The sequence below is a fragment of the Scylla paramamosain genome, chromosome 6 (assembly GCF_035594125.1).
Source record: "Scylla paramamosain isolate STU-SP2022 chromosome 6, ASM3559412v1, whole genome shotgun sequence".
Lineage (NCBI taxonomy): Eukaryota > Metazoa > Arthropoda > Malacostraca > Decapoda > Portunidae > Scylla > Scylla paramamosain.
Genome location: NC_087156.1, coordinates 14,834,497 through 14,855,084, shown reverse-complemented (window position 1 = coordinate 14,855,084; position 20,588 = coordinate 14,834,497). Strand labels below are relative to the sequence as shown.

At 41.2% G+C, this 20,588-nt stretch overlaps 1 protein-coding gene across 4 annotated transcripts in view; it reads left to right on the top strand.

Annotated features, from left to right (window-relative positions):
• Positions 1–2,657: 2,657 nt before the first annotated feature.
• The window catches only part of LOC135101336 (glycine receptor subunit alpha-4-like), a 97,698-nt gene continuing 79,767 nt past the window's right edge, over positions 2,658–20,588 (top strand). For 3 of the 4 annotated variants that reach the window (XR_010269215.1, XR_010269214.1, XM_064005191.1), the window contains exon 1: positions 2,659–3,060. The gene's annotated coding sequence lies outside the window, so the exon portion shown is untranslated. Of the gene's footprint in view, positions 3,061–20,588 lie in introns of all 4 variants that reach the window. The other variant, XM_064005190.1, reaches the window with a different exon arrangement.

The window sequence follows — 20,588 nt, the reverse complement described above, 5'->3', positions numbered from 1 at the left end:
CGATTAATTTGACTGCGTGTGTGTGTGTGTGTGTGTGTGTGTGTGTGTGTGTGTGTGTGTCCCACTACTTCAGGATATGTAGATCACCTTATTCCCTCTTCCTCTTCCCCCCTGCTCCTCCCTGCCCGTGTCACCCCACTCAGCCTCTCTTCTTCCTCTTCCCTGCCTGTGAGTGTTTTAGGACAATATTCTAACGTAACCTAATCCAAAGTACTATAATCCCTAAGGACATTAATGTAACCAACGCGGTGTAACCTTACAAGGCTTATCACACTCCAGACACTGCCCATACTGCGGTAATAAGCCGTATGAACACAAACATTACCGCTGAATTGTCTTAGTAATGTAATTCTGCAATAGAATAATTCCAGTAACAGTATTCACACTCCAACCGCTCGACGTGACAGTCAGTCTGAAACTGAAGTCCACTGGAGCGGACCACCTTGTATTTCCCGCCTCCGCACCGTGACGTGCTGTGTTAGCATTGGCCAGACACACAAGAAGTTAAGAATCATTGGCGGAAAAAAAAAAACGTGGCGCCATAGACATGTCACACTATCCTGCCTAACACCTTGCTAAGTGTCACCGCAGCACAGGTGAGATGCAGTAACTTGCACGTCAAATCAATTGACGCCTGAATGACAGGGCCCCCTCAGACCACCCTTCGTGTCATTCAGGGAACCAAACCCTCACTGCGTCGGGGCACTGATGTGGCGGCGGCCTCTTCCTCTCCCTCTAGGCTAAGAGCTAATATAGTATTTGATGCCTCTAACACCTCGTTCAGACCCTCACCTCACCTCTCCTTCTAAGACAATAAGTAATTCACGCTCATTTGCTATAACTATCGCTTCAGTGCACTTCTGTACAGTGTGATGTACTATATTCCTCTACAACCTTTAGGTTTTTCCTGCGACACTCGTAAACCTGAGAAATAGCGCACTATACATGGGATGATCCTTAACTCAAAGTGTGTGACAACATACACACACACACACACACACACACACACACACATACAGGTGGATGGTTAGGTGAGTGGGTAGTTGGATGGATATGTAGGTGATTTGGTGTGTGGATGCGTGGGTGGATGGGTAGGTGAGTCGGTGCATGGCTGAGTGGCTGGGTTAGTGGAGGGTGTGGGTGAGAGGGTGTGTGGGTGAGGTGTGGATGGCTGTTTTGGTGTAGGTGAGTGGATGGGTAGATGTATGAGGAAGTGGTTGGATGGATGAATATGAATGAGTGAGTAAGTTGTTGGAAGATTGGTTGACAATGAATGGATTGGTGGATGGATTAGTGGGTGGTTGTGGCTGTGGATGGGTAGGTCAATGTGTAATGGATAACGGGATGGATTGGTTAGTAGGTGGATGGTGAGCGTGGGTGGGATGATGGATGGGTGAGTGATGACGGGCAGTTTAGTGGGCATTTGCACTCAGGCCGATCTGTCTTGAGGATCATCAGACCTGAGTACCATCCACCCCAGTATCAAATGACTGTAACCCCCACACCCCCATCTCTCTCTCTCTCTCTCTCTCTCTCTCTCTCTCTCTCTCTCTCATTATAATCCTATTATTTTAGATAATATGAGAGAGGAGAACGATATAAAGGGAGATAGCTTAATGGTTTATCTTCCAGTAATATCCAGAAACAATTTTATCGAGTCGTCACTGTAGAAACAAAACGCTGCATCTCACTCCAAGTCATGCGTGAGAGGAGGGGCATGACGCGAGCCACACTGAAGGGGTGAGGCAAACCCGATAGGAACAAGAGAACTGAAGTCTCCCTCGTGTTTCATAAACCTCTTTGGCTTTACTCTACTTGATTCTATATATCGATATCAACAAGACGTTAGATTCCACGCGTTCTTCAAGCCAGCAAGACTCGTAAATATATCCTCGTTTTTGCTGTTTCCTTAATGACACGTATCGCCCAGTAAGTCACGTAAAAATAACAACAATAAGGAATAAATAAACCAGTAAACCTTGTCATTGACCTCTTTTCGTCGTGCACTGGGCTACTAAAGTGAAATATATTCCGCATAAGATGACTTTTCCTTTGAATGATGGACGGGATTACTGGTGGAGGGAGAGTCAAGGGAACTCCTGGAAAGAACCTCCTACTCAGCGTTTCAAGAGGAGTATTGTGTAGGTTTACTGGCGGACAGAACGCATTACATATGGAAACATCTGGGTGAAGGATGCCTAGAAGATCATATTCTGAAACATATCCACGCGTATCCCCACTACATTTATTCAAAAGGCTCTTATTGAAGTTGCACGGGTTTCTGAGGCTGTTTTTACTGTTCTGGTGACATATTAACAAGATTTCTGCAGCATTAACAGGATAAACACTTGAGAATTCACCTAATCATATTCTGTGGCCTTTAAAAATAGTCGTGGGGAGAGAGCAAAATGTTTTAGAATACGGCCAAACACCTGTGACATGGGTGGTAGACTTTGGTGGTGTGTGTGTGTGTGTGTGTGTGTGTGTGTGTGTGTGTGTGTGTGTGTGGCAAAAGGGACGCTCGTGGAGCAGAGGAGGAGGCTGACGCTGCTGCTGCGCCTGGACAGGGAGGTGAGCGAGGTGGTTCACGGGCAGCCTCTAGCAGGGGAATAAAGGCGGCGGGCGGCGCCGCGGCGCCGGCGGCAGCATGACAGTGACCCACCAACCGCGCTGGGTGAAGGGTGTTGCTTGCATCTCTCCTGCTCACAAAGACTAGAGGCTGAGCAAGTATTTTCGTGACGTTGAGAAGAAAACGAAGCAAATCGCTCTCTTATCTGGAACAAGTGTGATAGACTATAAACTTATCCATATCCAAATGACTAAAAGTGACCGTATTTAGACAATGAATCTCAAAAGGAGGCTTCACATATTCATACTCGAAGCCTACGAAGCCCTGAGGTGACTGAAGAAATTTCGAACCATTCAAGGATTCGAATACGAGTAAGGAGGAGAAACCCGACTGCAGACAAGACTAATTAAATTGAATAAAAAAGCGAGAGAAAGCGAGACCGTTAAATTGCCTCGCCGAACTTGAGTGTTCAACTGACTGGAAAACTAAGGGTAGGGAGAGAGAGAGAAAGAGAGAGAGAGATGAACGGCTGTGTGTTTTATGTTTATCCTTGATGCATGTGCCTCACAATGTTTATATCTGTTTCTGTCTGCTTCTGCAAGAGCGTGGTATATTTACGAGTACATTCCGGCAAAGTGATAGTGGCGGTAGTAGTAGTAGTAGTAGTAGTAGTAGTAGTAGTAGTAGTAGTAGTTGTAGTTATAGCAGCAGGATCTTCAGTAGTTATAATAGCAGCATAGTAGTGGTGGTAGTATTAGTAGTAAGGACAGAACTACTTGTATCAGCATCAGTTGTAATGTCAATATAACAGTAGCAGAAGAATTATTAGTATGAATAGTATGAATTAGTATGAATATTATCAGTGGTAGAAAGAACAGCGGTGGCAATTACGATAACAGCAGTAAGAGTAGCAGTGCCAACAAGTGGGAGCGGCAAACAGCTTCACTTCCCTTAAACACACACACACACACACACACACACACACACACAGTATGAAAGAGAGAGAGAGAGAGAGAGAGAGAGAGAGAGAGAGAGAGAGAGAGAGAAGAAAACTCATATTGCACAAAATACTGAGGCTACTCTGGACAATTTTAGTTGTAGCTGGGAAGTGTTGGCTCGGCTGAGGCGCTCTTGAAACATGGACTGGGAAGAGAGAGAGAGAGAGAGAGAGAGAGAGAGAGAGAGAGAGAGAGAGAGAGAGAGAAGCAAGCAGCGCCGAGGAAGAGGAGACGAAGGAGAAGGAGAGGAGAAATCAGGGGAAAATATCAGGATTGTAACCAGATGAGGATGATACAATAGAGGTGGTTAGCGATCTTATCCCTCCATAAGTCTTCAGGAGAGGGAACGAAAAACAGTGAATTAATGCGTTTTATCTCGACGAAGGGCTCCGTGGGAATGGCTGAAGTAAAGGGGTGCGATTTCTTTTTCCTTTCTTTTACTAGTGGAGGGAGAAAAGGAAAGGGCTGCGTTTTGTGCCGTCTGGCGTGAAAGATGCGTGCTCATACAGGTATGAAGGAGATAAAAGTAAAGGGGCGTGATTGTGTAATTGTTTTTCTCTCCTTCTTTATGTGCAGGGGAGAGTGAAGGGCAACGTTCGTGCGTTTATTGTGGAGAATTTATGTGTGTGTAGGCGTATATGTAAATTCTATAACTCTGCCTGTTTCTTTTTATTTTTTTTTATTTTATTTTATTTTTTTTTTTTCTGTTTCCTATGACTTGAACTACTGCAAAGAGAAAGAGAGAAGCGTGTGTATCGATCGAGACCTCTCCAGGACAAACTTCACCTCGGTTTTGAAAAATTTTAGCTACGTTTTGCCTGTTTCTGATCTTTTCTTTCTTCTCTCCTTTCTATAACTTAGACTGTTACAGAAAGGTTTATGGTACTAAATTAACCGCAGTTTTGGGAATTCATTTAAGTTTCTTTTTATTGGAGCGGCAATATGAGCGAGGTTTTGCCTGTCTTTCGTTATTTTTTTTCCCTTCCTTCGACTTGAAATGCTGCAAAAGAAGAGTACGGGGACATTCCCAGGGCTAAACCGACCTCCGTTTTGGAAAACTGTTTTGGTGTTTCACGGGTGCGGGAATATTATCGAGGTTTTGCTTGTTTCTGTTATTTTTCTTCCTTCCTATGATTTGAACTGTTGCAAAGAGAGAAAGAGAGAAGGGTGCGCATCGGGACATCCCTGGACTAAACTGACCTTTGCTTTGGAAATCTGCTTAACCTCTTTACGGGAACAGCAATTTTACCGAGTTTTTGCCCGTTTCTTATTTATTTATTTTTTTTTTTTTTCGTTCCTATGACTCGAACTGTTTCAGAAGCGTATTGGGACATCGTCTAGAACTAAACTGACGTCCGTTTCGTAAATCTGTTGAACTTCTTTACGGGAGCAGGAAGTTTTTGCGTGTTTTATTCCTTTTTTTTTTTCTCTCTCTCTCTCTCTTTCCTATGACTCAAACTGTTTCAGAAGAATATCGGGGTAACCCTAGAACTAAACTGATGCCCGTATTGGAAATCCATTTAACTTCTTTATGTGAGCGACAATATTTGCATGTCTTTTCTTCCGCATTTTTGTATTCCTGGGCTGCCTTCTGCTCGCGTATAAAATGGAAAGACAAAAGAGCGGCTGCGTGTCAGGGGAGTTGGCAGGAGATACCAAGTACGTATGAATCTTTAGCTAAGGAGAGAATAATTTGCATGGGGAGGCTCTGCGACTGCCGCCAGAATACGTGTACCGCTTTAATGTCTCCGTTTTCAAGAGAACCTTATTACTGTTGTCTTTTTATTTATTTTTTTTTCATCTCATCTTTAAGCTGCTTACTTGTTGTGCGTTCGTTGCCTGTTTCTTGTAAGCCGACAGGGAAAGATGGTGTTTTATATTGGTATTAAATGGTCTAATAATGCTGGATGGAAAATACCTGGCTTTTTTTTTCTTTCTTTTTTTTTTTCTTTTTTTATGGCTAGGGAAAAAATGTTGATTAATTAGGTTGCAGGAAGGAAGTATGGTGATGATTATAATGATGATGATGATAATAATAATAATAATAATAATAATAATAATAATAATAATAATAATAATAATAATAATAATAATAATGATAAAATGAGAAATACCTGAATATTTTGTGAAAAGGAGAGGCTTAATTAATTAGATTACGGCAGAAAGGAAGCAGCTAGATCATTATTGCTATGATTACGTATTACGATGTCATTGATGATGATTTTGGCGATAATTTAATGATGGTAATGAAGACGAGATAGAGAGGAGGCCAAGATTGAGAGAGAATGCAGAAAGAAATTTTAAAAAAATGAGGTTAGGAAAGAAGAAAGAAGAAAGGAAACGGGAAATAGAGGAAGGAAGGAAGAAAGGAAATGTTGGAAAGATGAAGTAATGGAGACGTAGGAGAAGGGAGAAAGAAGAAAGGAAAACGGAAAGAGAGGAAGGAAGAAAGAAAGTGTTGGAAAGATGAAATAACGGGGACGTAGATGACTGAGAAGAGGAAAACAAAGACACACACAATTACTTAAGATCCTCAGACGCTTTCGATGTTCACTGATTCGGAAACTGTTGACTGATACTTGACTGACTGACTGACTGACTAACTAACCGGATGTTGACGCCACAGCAACGAGATCATAAGACGCCACACGCGATAAAGTTAGTAGTTTACAGTTTAATTAAAAAGCTAAGATTAACCGGTGTAGGTACAATTTTGTGCCTCGCTTCAGATAACACGTTGAGAAGAGAAGGTAGGAGAGGACGAGGCGGATGACGGAGAAAGAAGAAACGTAGAGGATGGAAAGGGAGAAAAAAGAAGAGAAAAAGTGAAGGATGGAAGGAAGAAGGGAAGTTTTGGGAAAGATGAGACAGGAGAGGCGAAGATAGGAAGAGGGCCAAGAAAGAACTTAGAGAATGGAAAAGAAGAAAGGTGAAAGAAAAGTGGAAGGAAGCAAGTTTTGGGAAGATGAGATAGATGCCATGATAGAGAAAGAATGCAAAAGTAAATAAATAAATAAATAAATAAAACGAGAAAAAAAAAGAATGAGACTGTAGAAAGATTGAAGGGAAGAATACAGGAAGAAAAGAAGACTGGAATACTTATGAGAGAGAGAGAAGCTGTATGACGAAAAGAAGAAGGTGAGTTAAGTGAAGACGCTACTTACGAGGAGATAGCTGAGGAAAAAAAATCTTAGAGAATGACAAGCGAGAAAGAAAGAAGAAAGTGAAGACAGCGAAAAGACTCCCCAGTGGTTATGAGAAAAAGAAGCTGCAGGAGTAAGGGAAAGAAGGTGGATGAGTGAAGGAGGTACTTAAGAGAAGAGCACCTAGGGGACCCGAAACTCGAGGAAACTTAAATAGAAGGTCGGTGGCTTGAAGTGGCGAAGGGACAGAGTTGAGATGAAGATTGCAGAGGGACGAGAGAGATAAAAAAAGATAAATAAAGAGGAAAAGCGTATGTTAAACGGATACAGACAGAGAGGGAGAGGAGAATGAATGGAAAAGAAAGATTCATTACATGATAAAGGAGCCATTATGTATAAAGAAGGAAAGGAGATGAAAAAGAAGAGAAAGATGAGGGAACGACAAGTGAAGAAATGGATACAGAAGTAAGAAGTGATTAAGTACATGTTAAAGTGACAGTGACAGAAGAAAAAAAGGAACAAAGGAAAAGAAACACTGGCGGGAGATGATTGTAGAGAAGGAGGAGGAAGAGAAAGGGGAATGATAAAGTAGAAATTAAAGGGACGCTGACAGGTGGAGAAGGAAGAGAAAGGGAAGACTGAGAGTATGTTTCCGTATATCTATTAACTTTATTCAGTATTTTTTTTTTTTTGTATTACCTTGTCTGGCTGAGGGGAAAATTGAATTGTTAATATTATTACTGCTCCTACTACTATCCTATTCCTACTGCTACTACTATTATCACTATTTTTTTTTTACCTCATCACAGACAAACGTACAGACTGGCGGGTAAAATAAAAACAATATGAGGGACTCTGAAGAATAAATTGCGAAGCTTCACAAAAGTTGGAGATGAAAAGAAATAGTTGTAAGCGAAAGTAAAAGTTGAGATGAAAGAATAGAGGAAACGAAAAGAAAAAAGAGAAGCAACATAGAGAGTTACAGAAAGAAAAGAAAAAAAGAATAAGAAGCAGAATACAGAAGTTCAGTTATTAAATAAGCCTTGTGGTGTGAGGAAGTTGATTTTTTAGAGAATGGGAAGCAAATAAACACTGGAAGATGAAACACACACACACACACACACACACACACACACACACACACACGCGCAGTTTTTTTAAACTTTTTATTCAGACATGAGCTGGGAGATCAGAGAGACTAGAAAGAGAGAGAGAGAGAGAGAGAGAGAGAGAGAGAGAGAGAGAGAGAGAGAGAGAGAGAGAGAGAGAGAGAGTGTGTGTGTGTGTGTGTGTGTGTGTGTGTGTGTGTGTGTGTGTGTGAACAAAGTCTGATGTCATACAAACACTTAACGTTGGCAAACTCTTTATTCTAATAAAGACCCTCCCTCCTGAGCTCTCCTTCCAGACCGCTTACACACGCATGCCTGGGAGGAATTCTGGCTATGTGAAAGCACAGAATGAAGCATAATCACTTTATTTGTAAACTGTTTCAACTACTGTCTTCTGCCGTCTTTGTTGATTCATACAGTTTTAAACAATGCATTCACCGAAGAACCTTGTCATGTATTTTATTCCTTCCGTGTTTCAATTATCGTGCCGTGTTAGGTCCATACTGAACAATCCATTTATCGAAGAATCTTGTCATCTAACATATCGTAGTTTTTATTAAGAGATTTGTGAGGGTTGTTGTTCCTCGCAGATTGTGAATGGAAGGGAATAGTGTTATTGATAATCTGATCGTTTGTCTTTGAAGAAGATACGAAGATTGACGTGGCAATATTGCACTGAAATAGCGTGCGTCATTCAGTTTTTCTTTATTTTCCAGTAAATTTCCTGTCACTCGTCTTATTCATGCACACGCACGCTCATTTTGACCGCCGTACATCAGACTGGGATAGTTTGGGCGCCGCGCTGCGAGGTGAGAACAGTTGAGAAGCTCTTGCCGGAGTTTGGGCTCAGTGAGGAGTTTGCAGACTCAGCTTCAGCTTTGGCGGGATACTTGCAAGTTAACGTGTCCCATTCACCAAATACTGATGCATGTTATGAGACACTAACCTGAGCGATAAATCTGTCTATATGTAGCTGTTTATGTACGTGTGTTATGATACTGGAGCAAAGAGAGAAATAAGCTAAGAAAAAGTTGCTAAGTGGCTCGTAATAACACCGTGACACTTATTACATCTAGCTGTTTATATACGTGCGCTATGATATTAGAGAAAAAAAGAGAAAGAAGCTGAGAAAAAAAAAAGTTGCTAAATGACTGGTAATAACTGTAACATTTATTGCATGGCCTAAGTAACACGAGACGACTTTACTGAGGAGAGCGAATACTACAGACACTAAAAGGTTTGCAATCCCCATCACTCCTTGCTGTCAGTGGTGACTTTCGAAATCATTCACTGGACTTGCGCTGGAGCATTTTTATCAAGTTTGAGAAGCCATAGGAGTTAAAAAGAGAGTAAGTGACTTGGAGCGATTACTCTCTCCAAATGTCGACGTCACATGTCCACGTTGGTGCGTCGTTGAAACCAATCAGTCAACCAGTCAGTCTTAAGATGTGACGGCTTATGTTTTGAGATACTGAAAAAAAAAAAATCTTAACAGTTATCGCCTATGCTTCAAAAAATTCATCTGTTTCCTTTGGACATCGAAGTGTAAGTTATTGTCTCCCTTTCAAAATATATACTGAGTCCCTCCTTCCCTCCCTTTCTTCCTCCCCCCTTCCACTTCCTTTATTTTCCGCGAGTGTATAAGTAATGCGAGGCTCAGGAGAGATCATCAGTCCAGCAGGGAGACTTAGAGAGTATTAGGAGTCTTTGTTATTGTCCCTAGTCCCTTTGCTTCTTAGGGAGGCTTACGAGTTCCCGCTGATGGAGGGAGGACAAAGCACAAAGCAAGGAGTGATGAGCCGCCGCCGTTTAAAAAGGAACCATTTGTGCGGAGCCTGATGGAGCGCTGGCTTGCCTCCACTCGCCGCCGTGTTCCCCTTCCCTTAGCACACCAGCAGAGGCAGTGGTGGTCTCTGTTATCGCCATGATGAACGCTTCTCCAACATTTGCATTCTCTCTCTCTCTCTCTCTCTCTCTCTCTCTCTCTCTCTCTCTCTCTCTCTCTCTCTCTCTCTCTCTCTCTCTCTCTCATCTGAAAATTATTCAAAAGTTCATGTTATAATAGTCATAGTGGTGTTACCATCAACAGGAGACTACTCATATTTAGAACTGTTGAGATATTGTAACTGTGAGCGAGAGATTAGTATGGAAAATTAAAACACTGAAAATCATCACGAAAAATGCATAAACTTGTTCAGACAAACGAAGTCAGAGAGGCGTGACTAATGTGCTGAAATATTAAACCGAGACAACAAGCAGGAAGCAGGAAGTGGGAACACTTGTAGTGGCGGTCAGAGGTCGAGTAACCAACCTCCTGTAATCACTTCCACTCTAGGTCCATGGACCTTGCTTCCATTGTGCCTTGTGTTTTCTCCCTCGATCTTCAGTCCTCTGATCCACCACCGCTGCTGCTGCTGTCAGTCTCCCGGCAAAACACGACGAGCGACAGATTCTAATCAGATCAAAGGACGTAATTAAGGCTCGGAGAAAACGCTTAACTAGGAGAAGTAAATGTATGTGGAAAGTTGAAGGTCACGTGACTTCTGACGGCGGCTTTCCATCCACCTCGTCTCTCGTCCAAACAAAACACTCCTGGAAACATGAAGTGGAGAACGAGAGAGAGAGAGAGAGAGAGATGAAGAAAGAAAAGTCACGTTTGAAGTCCCGCTTAATTCTCTGCTGTGGAAAATTTGCTTTGATGTTTTTTAAGAGTTACTTAAAAGATACAAACGACCACTTGACATTCGCGGGGACGTAACGACCTGCGAACAACGACTTGAAGGGTCATGAAAGCACTGAGTTGATGCCATTAACTACCTGCGTGTTTTTAAATGTGGGGAATTCTTTTACCTGAAAGTCCGACGAATTTATTCAACTGAATTCTGAGGGAAAAATGGAGACAAGAAAAATGATGTTAGCAGAATGAGAGAGAGAGAGAGAGAGAGAGAGAGAGAGAGAGAGAGAGAGAGAGAGAGAGAGAGAGAGAGAGAGAGAGAGGTGTGATAACAAAAGGTCTGGATTCCTTTGAAACGACCCTACTATCAAAACCAGAGCCACAATCACGTTTTCTTTCTCTCCCATATTCCCTCCCTCCTTCCTTCCTTCCTTCCTTCCTCCCTCCCTTCTTTCCTTCTTTCTCCCTGTCACTCCGTTCGTCTTCCATTTTTCACGCACCTCTCCCTCACCCTGTGTCTGTTTCATCTTGCATTTCTTTCCTCCTCTCTTTGTCACCTCAGCCAAATGTATGTTTTTTTTTCTCTCTTTTTTTTTTTTTCTTTTACTCCCTTTCCAGTTCCCTTTCCACTGTCAGCGAGGCCAGATTTTGTCACCTTCCTCCTCTCTCTCTCTCTCTCTCTCTCTCTCTCTCTCTCTCTCTCTCTCTCTCTCTCTCTCTCTCTCTCTCTCTCTCTCTCTCTCTCTCGTTCCCTCTCTAATCCTCACGCTACTTCCCTTCCTCCTCCCTTCCTTTATATTCCCTCCCTCCATTCCTCACAATCTCTCTTCGATATTTTCCTTATATAATTTACTCAGTCCTTTCCTCTCAGTAAGGAAGGCAGAGGAAAATTTATGGTTTTCTGGAGAAGCTTAAATATGGTCAGTTCTTTTTGTATTCTTTAAAATATATTCGTGTGTTTTTGTTTCGTCTTTTCTTTTCCTTTCCTTCCATGCACTGCGTTCTGTTCGGTAAAGAAATTTAATGGTGTGTTTTAGTTTTCTCCCTTTTTTTTCTTTTTCTTTTTTTTTTTTTTTGAGTTGCAGGAAAGTGTACGGCATGACTGTCTTTTTTTTTCTCTTTTTTTTCTTTTCTCTCTCTCTCTCTCTCTCTCTCTCTCTCTCTCTCTCTCTCTCTCTCTCTCTCTCTCTCTCTCTCTCTCTCTCTCTCTCTCTCTCTCTCTCTCTCTCTCCTGGTCTGTAACACACAAAGTTTCCTCCATTATCATCCCCTTCCTGCTCCTTTTTCATTACGCTTTAATTCAATGTCCTTGTTTTTCATTTCTTTTTATTTTTTTTCGCGTGTGTGTGTGTATTTCAGTGTGTGTGTGTGTGTGTGTGTGTGTGTGTGTGTGTGTGTGTGTGTGTGTGTGTGTGTGTGCGTGTGCATGAGAGCAACGGTTTTGTTTCTCGAGTTTTTTTTTTTTTATTCCCACAATGTAAATTTTTCACGTAATGTTCTACGAAGTTTTAATTTTACGTATTTTTGCATAATTATCATCCGGCAAAAAGGAAGATAATGATATACCGAAGTTCTAATGTTTATGATACGCATATAAATAGACGTTTCATAATTATATACATGCATTAGAGGGCCCCTCGTCTTCCTTCCCGAGTGTGTGTGTGTGTGTGTGTGTGTGTGTGTGTGTGTGTTTTTAGGGTCTGTATTTTGAAACGTTTTGTTCTCTCATAAGGATTATTCTTAAAAGACTGAGAGATAATTAGTCAAGTTATAATAAGCGTCTCTCCTATTAGTGGTGGGGTACACATTACTTTTTCAACTTATCACTGGAATCATGAAAACACCCTCGAAAAACACCCAATTATTTCCACTGGAGCTTGAGCAAAGTGGGAGAGAGAGGGCAGTGGAAATGTTTTGAGAATACGGACGCGATGTGCTGCGAGACGAAGCTGTGATGAAACGTTCTCGAGTTTGAACAATTAGCAAACCATTCTGACCTTTAACTTTGGCGTGGGTCACCCACTACATCGAGGCTTTTTTGTCTTTTTATACAAAATGCGAATCACTTTCATTGGCGAGTCAGCTGATTTTTTTTTTTCCTTTTTTTCTTTTTTCTTCAATTTTCTTTCCCTATCACGGTATTTGGTATGTTTCTCTTATTCTATCACTTGTCGATGGTTGGACTTTTTTCTTTTACGCCCCTTTTTTTTCTTGTAAATCATTTTCATTGGCGTGTCTGCTGTTTTTTTTTTTCTTTATCCCCTTTTTTTTCTTTTTTTTTTCCCTCGTGTTATTTGGTCATGTTTCTTTTTTTATACAGTCACTCGTCGATGATTGGAATTTTTTTTTTCTCCATGTAATTTTTTCCCACCTGGATCTGTGTCGTGTAAATGGCGGCTGTTTATTTTGTTTACACGCGTCCCTACACCAGATCTATTTTGTCCAGTGGTATGAGCGCGTTTCTATTTAGGTCATATTTTCCTATCCATTCCTGTTTTTCCCTCTGTTTATCGACACACGTCCGTCCATTTATTTAATTAAATTATATGAGCGCGTCCGTGTTTGGTGTGCATTTTTCCTTTCCCCATTTCCCTTTGCTCTTTTTACCAGTCACTGAGAGAAGAATGTAATCTATTTTTTTTTTTTATCATTTTATTCCAAATAGACACACGTATGCATTGTTAGCTGTTGTAAGGTGATATGAGAGAGCCTCTAGAAGTCTAGATCATGATTATTTCCTCTTTTTCCATTGCCTTGTACTTCGTCATTCAGCGAGAACAAGGCAGTGCTTTTTTTTTTTCCTTTTCAATTCCATCTCGGCTATGTAATGTAAACTGCATCTGTTTGTCATGTACCGGTGCTCCTATACTCTTGCCAAAGTTATTTACTATTTATTGTTACGGGTAAAGAAGGAAGGCTCAGGGTCACGAACGCTGTAGTGAATTTCTGTTTAATTCCCGTCTCTCCACAAATGGTGTATTGCAAAAAGAGGTTCCAGTTAAGTTTATCATTTTACTTTTGGAGGTATGTTGATGGTTCGTACCTTAGAATTGTTCAGGTCATAGAAACGTGGAGAAGCAGAATGAGACAGCGCGATTTAACCGGAAATAAACTATTTTTCCTCCTCCTTCCCCATCTTCTCTTCCTGCTGCTTCTAGTACAGTTTGTTAAAAGTAGTCGAGATGAGAAGGCAAAACGTTTGAGTATACCTAAGGATAGCACAAGTCATAGAAACGTAGAGAAGCAGAATGAGACAGCGTGATTAAATCGTAAATAAACTGTACTTTTCCTCCACCTTCCCTTCTTCTCTTCCTGCTGCTTCTAGTACAGTCTGTTAAAAGTAGTCGAGATAAGAAGCCACGTTTGAGTATACTTAATATGGATAGCACGAGTGGAAAAAAACAACAGAATACAAAGACAGCGAACACAATAAGAAGAAAAATCCATTTAAATTCCTGTTTTTAATATTTTAACAGGGCTGCATTAACGAGAGCGTCGAGTCAATGTTCCCTTTTGAATGTAGCTCCGGTTGACTTAGTGTTAAGTGTTCCTCTTAAATAGACCAATGTAATTATGTTTCATTTTATCATCTTAAGTGACGCTGTGTCTTGTCCTGTCTTCCTCCCGTCACCGCCTCGCTTGTCTTATTATTAATCTCTCTTCACATTCCTCGTCTTCCTTTCCCTTCGCATCAGTCGTCGGGTTTTCAGCTTCCACCTCCTCTTCTTCTCCTATTTTTTCTCATTTTCGTTCTTTTCTTCCTCATCTCTCGTCGGATTTCCAGCTTGTACCTTTTTTCGTCTTCTTCCTATTCATCTGTTTCCTTCTTCTTCTTGAGTTTGTTTGTTTTTTTTTTCCGCATCTGCCGTCGTCTTTCCAGCTTCCACCTCTCTCCCTCTTCTCTCATCTGGCAAGGAAAGAAAATGGATTTCTGAGGATTATTCAACGGGAAATGGAGAGGAAACATGACTCTTGCCTCGTCCTTGCTGCTTCTCTCATTTGTTCTTTTCTTTCTTCCATCATGCGGAAAAGTTGTAAAAAACTCTCGAACTACGTAGTAATCTTTGTTTGCTATGGTACCCTTCCCTTCTCGTTTTCTTCCATCACTGTTGTTTTCCTATTCCGTTTTTCTTTTCTTTTCATGTAAGAGGGGCACTGGTCTAGGGCTACAAAAAATATAAATAAATAAATAAATAAATAAATAAAAGGCCCACTGAGGTGCCATTCACTAAAGGATGGGGGAAGAGGAACTATTCAGAATTGGAGAGGTGTCTTGAAACCTCCTCCTGAGCAGAATTCAAGTCATAGGTAGGGAGAAATACAGAAGTTGGTAGGTAGTTCCAGAGTTCATCAGTAACGTAAACAAAGGGTGTTGTGAAAAATAAATAAATTGTCTTTTACAAATTAACGCGGGAAATGAAGGTGAAAGATATAATTGCATCCTTTGTGTTCTTACTTGGTGTTTATGTAATTCGAAGTGTGATAATTAATTCGTTACTTTTTTTTTCCTGTTTAGCGTAATTAGTCAGTTATTACTTTTTTTTTCGTGATGATGTTGTACAGTTAATATTTATTTATATTATACAGTGCTTACTTCCTTTTTTTTTTAATCTTATTTCGTTCTTCTTTCTGTAATGATGTACGATGAGTGTTAGAGAAGAAATGGAGTCACTATAGTAATGTATTTGTTGTTGTTGCTGTTGTTGTCCTCTTTTCTTCTCTTTCTCCATTTTCAAGCTTCTTTTGTAATAATGTATTGCGAAAGTTCGAATAATCTGAAAATTTGACATTGTTTTTGTTGTTGGTTTTTCTTTAAATTTCCCAGTCTTTTTACAATGATGTATGGCGGAAGTTCGAAAAATCTTAAAATTTCGCATTGTTTTCGTCTGCCTTTCCTCTCTCAGTGCTTCCGTGTGGTAAAATATTCAGAACGTATTCGGAAATTGTGGAAATACTGCATTGTTTTCGTTATTCCTTGACTCTGTGCTTCTGTTTTGTAATACATAGCGAATGTGCGGAAAATATGGAAATACAGTATAGTTTTCTTGCGCATCTCCTCCTCGCAGCTGTTATGTGCAGTAATGGATAGCGAATGTCAGAAAATAATGAAATACAGTATTCTTTTCGTCAGTACCTCCTTTTTACAGTTCATATGTATTACAAAGTACAGCGAATGTCAGAAAACAATGAAACTCATCAATCAAATCGAGGAGACGGTCTCAGATAAACCACAGCCTTACTTTTCCTTCCCTTACGGCAATAAAAGCCTGCCTGTCTCTAAGCAAACGACAGGTATGGAAGAAATATTAGCCTTGTACCTTTCATCGAGGGCTGATCGACCCGTGAGTTGCGTGGGAAGGATCTGGTGGCTGGGGGATGGATAGGTGGTAACCCTGGCGACGGTTTTCACTCTTGGCGTACAGGACAAGACAGGAACGACTGGGGATAGACTTACACGTGCATGGTTGCCTCGAGAAGTAATGTCATATTCTGAACTAGATTTTGTGGTATGTTTTCTTGAGGCAGCTGTACTTGGTTTATAGTGAAGTACGTGTTATAAATTTCTAGTCAGTACGTGTTTTGAATCCCTGATCGTGTACGTATTATCAATTTCTTGTCTAGAATGCTTGGGTATTTGTACAGTTGCCTCGAGAAGTAACGTTATATTCGGCACTAGATTTTGTGGTAATTATTCTTCAGCAGCTGTATGTGGTTATAGAAGGTCCATGTTATGAACGCCTTGCTTAGAATTGTTGGGTATTTGTACAGTCGCCTCGAGATATCACATTCTGCATAAAGGAGTGTGTTTCGCACCATCTCGTGATTTGCTCAGCCTAGAAATTTCAACACAACCCAAGCTCAGACCACATTTTTCGTATTTCTTCCTACGCTGAGTCAAAGTAACACGATTTTTTGTAAGGACACTTTTCTGTATGACTAGACATTAATTCAGGTCTACTTTTCCACCACACGACAGGAAGGCGACAGATCATCAGGCAGTCCATTCCCAACATTAGTCGTGTAGAAAACTGCCGTCTTAATTTAATGGGTTAACTGACTCAACTCCTCCTTGCAGACTGTGAGTGAATGGGGAAATGTAAACTCAATAACCTGACACTACGTAGGGAAGAGGACAGTTAGCGAAGTGAAGCTCAGAGTTAATTATCAGATATTAAATTCTTTTAATGAATGTTATTTGTCTCTAAGTGTCCTTTATAATTTTGTTATCACTTGAAGTTTTTTTTTTCGTTCTTTATTTCGTTAACGTCTCTCTCTCTCTCTCTCTCTCTCTCTCTCTCTCTCTCTCTCTCTCTCTCTCTCTCTCTCTCTCTCTCTCTCTCTCTCTCTCTCTCTCTCTCTCTCGTGCGTTCATCGAGAGGGAAAACAAACACTCACAGGAACATATTGGTTCGCACTTCCATCTCTACCTCTTTCATCCTTTCCTGGAAGAGAGAGAGAGAGAGAGAGAGAGAGAGAGAGAGAGAGAGAGAGAGAGAGAGAGAGAGAGAGAGAGAGAAATGAAGTTGTCGTTCTTCATTTGTAATTCATCACTCTTTTTTTGTCATATTTGAAAAGAAGCCTCCTTTTTTCCCCTACTTGTCATTGTCCATCATTCTCTCTCTCTCTCTCTCTCTCTCTCTCTCTCTCTCTCTCTCTCTCTCTCTCTCTCTCTCTCTCTCTCTCTCTCTGGGCATCATTCTCCCATCCTGTATTACTTCGAGTCGCTCACAATTTGTAAAGTTTTAGGTTCAAGTGTTTTCGGAAAAGCAAAAATCTTCTCTGAGCAACAAATTTCCTTTGCTTGTGGCAGTGCGGGTAATTGAAGTAAAGTTAAAGTGTGCTTACGAGAGAGAGAGAGAGAGAGAGAGAGAGAGAGAGAGAGAGAGAGAGAGAGAGAGAGAGAGAGAGAGAGAGACGCGCGTACTGTACCTCCTTCTCAAACTTCTGCATCTATTTTCAGTTTATTTCTATCTTTCCATCATTCATCAAATTCATTTCGTGTATTTCTCATCTCCTATTCCTTTCCTTCTATATTTATTGAATTCCATACCATCACCATCACCTTGCTTTCCTCTAAATTGACCTCCCATCTGCTCTTATTCCCTTTCCTGGCTTAGTCTCTCCTCCTGCATCTCTCTAGCACCACTAATACATAGATAAATATACTGTTACTCTCAATGCTGCGCCTCTTCGCTATTATCAGCTGACGTGCTGTTTTTTTTGGGGGGTTGATTGGGTTAATTGGGTGACGTGAGGAAAGTTAAAGGGTGTTACATTAGTTATATATATTACTGAGGATAATTTATTTATTTATTTATCTATCTATCTGTTTGCTTGTTTATGTATTTGATTGTTTATTTATTCAGTTGTGTGTGTGTGTGTGTGTGTGTGTGTGTGTGTGTGTGTGTGTGTTTACTTATTGTGGTTGCCATCTTCCTCCTCCTCCTCCTCCTACTCCTCCTCCTCCTCCTCCTCCTCCTCCTCCTCCTCCTCCTCCTCCTCGTCCTTCTCCTCCTCCTCCTCCTCCTCCTCCTCCTCCTCCTCCTCCTCCTCCTCATTATCATCATTATCATCATCATCCTTCTCCTTCTCCTCCTCCTCCTCCTCCTCTTCCTCCTCCTCCTCCTCCTCCTCCTCCTCCTCCTCCTCCTCCTCCTTCTCCTCCTCCTCCTCCTCCTCATTATCATCATTATCATCATCATCCTTCTCCTTCTCCTGCTCCTCCTCCTCTTCCTCCTCTTCCTCCTCCTCCTCCTCCTCCTCCTCCTCCTCCTCCTCCTCTAATAAAGACAAACAGCAGAGAATATCTTTGCATGATATTCCTCCTAGATTCTTGTTTCTCCTCCTTTTGTTGCGTGTGGAGAGGTCGACCAAGGTCATCAAAAAAAAAAAAAGGAAAAAAGAGGAAATTGTTGGGTACACTGAAATTCTTCATCCTCGTCCTGAGTTAAGGGTGTTATCGTCTTCCCTTATGACTGTGGGGACGAATGCACGCACTCTCTCTCTCTCTCTCTCTCTCTCTCTCTCTCTCTCTCTCTCTCTCTCTCTCTCTCTCTCTCTCTCTCTCTCTCTCTCTCTCTCTCTCTCTCTGGAATTAAAGAAAACAAGCGGACTTTCAAATGACTATGACTCGGATTCAATTTAATTCTTCGAAAGTCTCAGGGTCTTCTCTCCCCTCCGTGCATCTGGTCGCATTTCCACCTAAAAATTTCTACTCCTGAGTTTCAAGATTACACGCGACATCAAGCTCTGAAATTCGTGCTAGCCACAGTCAACGGGAAGGCACCAAGAAATCGCGGCACAATGAACTTGCATTTGCTTTCCCCCCAAAGAGATTTTCATTTCCAGTTCCCCTTCACCAGTCCTGCTTGTCGTGGCTTGTCGTGGCTTCACCTGCAGTGTGTACCGAGGTTGTCGCAGATCTGTTAGCTGGCTGCTGTTGGCTGCTGTTAAGCATGGAGAGGACGGGAAGAACACGTGGAGAAAAAGATGAAGGGAGGGGTAGAGGACGAGAAGAACTCGAGAAGAAGAGAAAAAAAAGACGAAGGGAAGGGTGGAGATGAGAAGAATTCTAAGGAAGGGTAGAGGAAGAAAGCAAAGACTGTAAAAGAAAGTACTAGGACGAGAGGAAGATGAAGGAAAGAGGCGAGGAAAAGAAATTTACGGTACAGAGGAGGACAGGGAAGAAGATAAAAAGGAAAGCAAAATAGGAGGGAGGGAAGAGCAAGGGAAGAGTCTGTTAAAAAGAGAGGAGGAGGAGAAGGTGGCGAAGGAGAGAAATAAGGAAAGAAAACACCAGAGAATGCTAATGCAATTCCAAATAAGAAAAAGAAATATAAACGAAAAAGGAAAGAGAAGATGAAACGAGAAAAGAAAAGAGAGGGGATAAAGCAAGAAAAGGGACAGGGGCACTGGTGGAGGAAAGACGCGAGAGGGGAATTGGAAACATAGCGTTGTCCCTTTGAGTTTCCATGTCCCATTAGTGTTTTTCTCCTTTATTCCTAGACTTCCCTTCAACGCTGTTCCCTTTCACATCTATCCCCATTAGCATTTCTCCCTTTTATCCCCTCACATCTCCCCAGCACTGTTTCTTTACTCCTCACACATCAATCAACACTGTTCCTTTCATCTCCACTCGTCCCTTCAACACTGTTGCCTTAACCTCTATTTATGCCCATCACCGCTGCTCCCTTCATCCCTTGTTACTCTTAATGGGGAGTTTTCAGAACTAATGGTTGTCACCAGGTGGCAGCACAGACACAAACTCTTCTCTCACATACAAGCAATATCAGATATACCTACAGTGTTATTCTATTTACATGAAGATGCAATGGGTTTATATAATATATTTTTCTACGTAATCTCTTCTAAGTAGTAACACAAGTAAAATCAAACTCTTTTCATGAACAAATGTATATAAGCTGATTTTCTAGTGAATCGGCATTTAGATTTATTTGGTCATCTTAAGATTTCCAAATGAATACACTCTTGATTGGAAACGTCTTAATCTAGACGACAGTAAACATAAAGGCAACATGTCTGTGACAGTCAAAAGTCCAAATTTCATAGATCTCCTTCCTAGTTTATGGAAACGGCAATTTTAATTAAAAAAAAACCGGCAACTCGAGTGTCCTGGCGATAGTAATGCTGTATCTCTAACCAAAACAAACACCTGACTCGGCCGCGCTGGCTGAACTTAAGAAACACGTTGTTGGACAAGAAGTTGAATATTGCTGCGGTGCCCATCTCCACTACGCCCTAAGCAATGGATTACGGTAGCTGGACACTACAGCAGCAGCAGGATCGCCTGAGAGATGTTTGTTTTGGTTCTCGTTTACTTTGCCTTGTCGCTCGCTTCGTGAGAGGGATGCTAAAATTCCCACAAAAAAAAAAAAAAAAACGATGTTACTGAGTAGGTTGTGTCATACTATATAGTACAGTGTGATTTTTTATTTTTTTCATTGTCCAAATCAATAGTTTTATACTTGTAATATGCTTTATTTAAGATAATGCTGGCAGTTTACTCGATAATCACACAAAAAAAAAAATTAACCACATTCTCTTAATATTATCCATACCGGATATTGAAAAGTC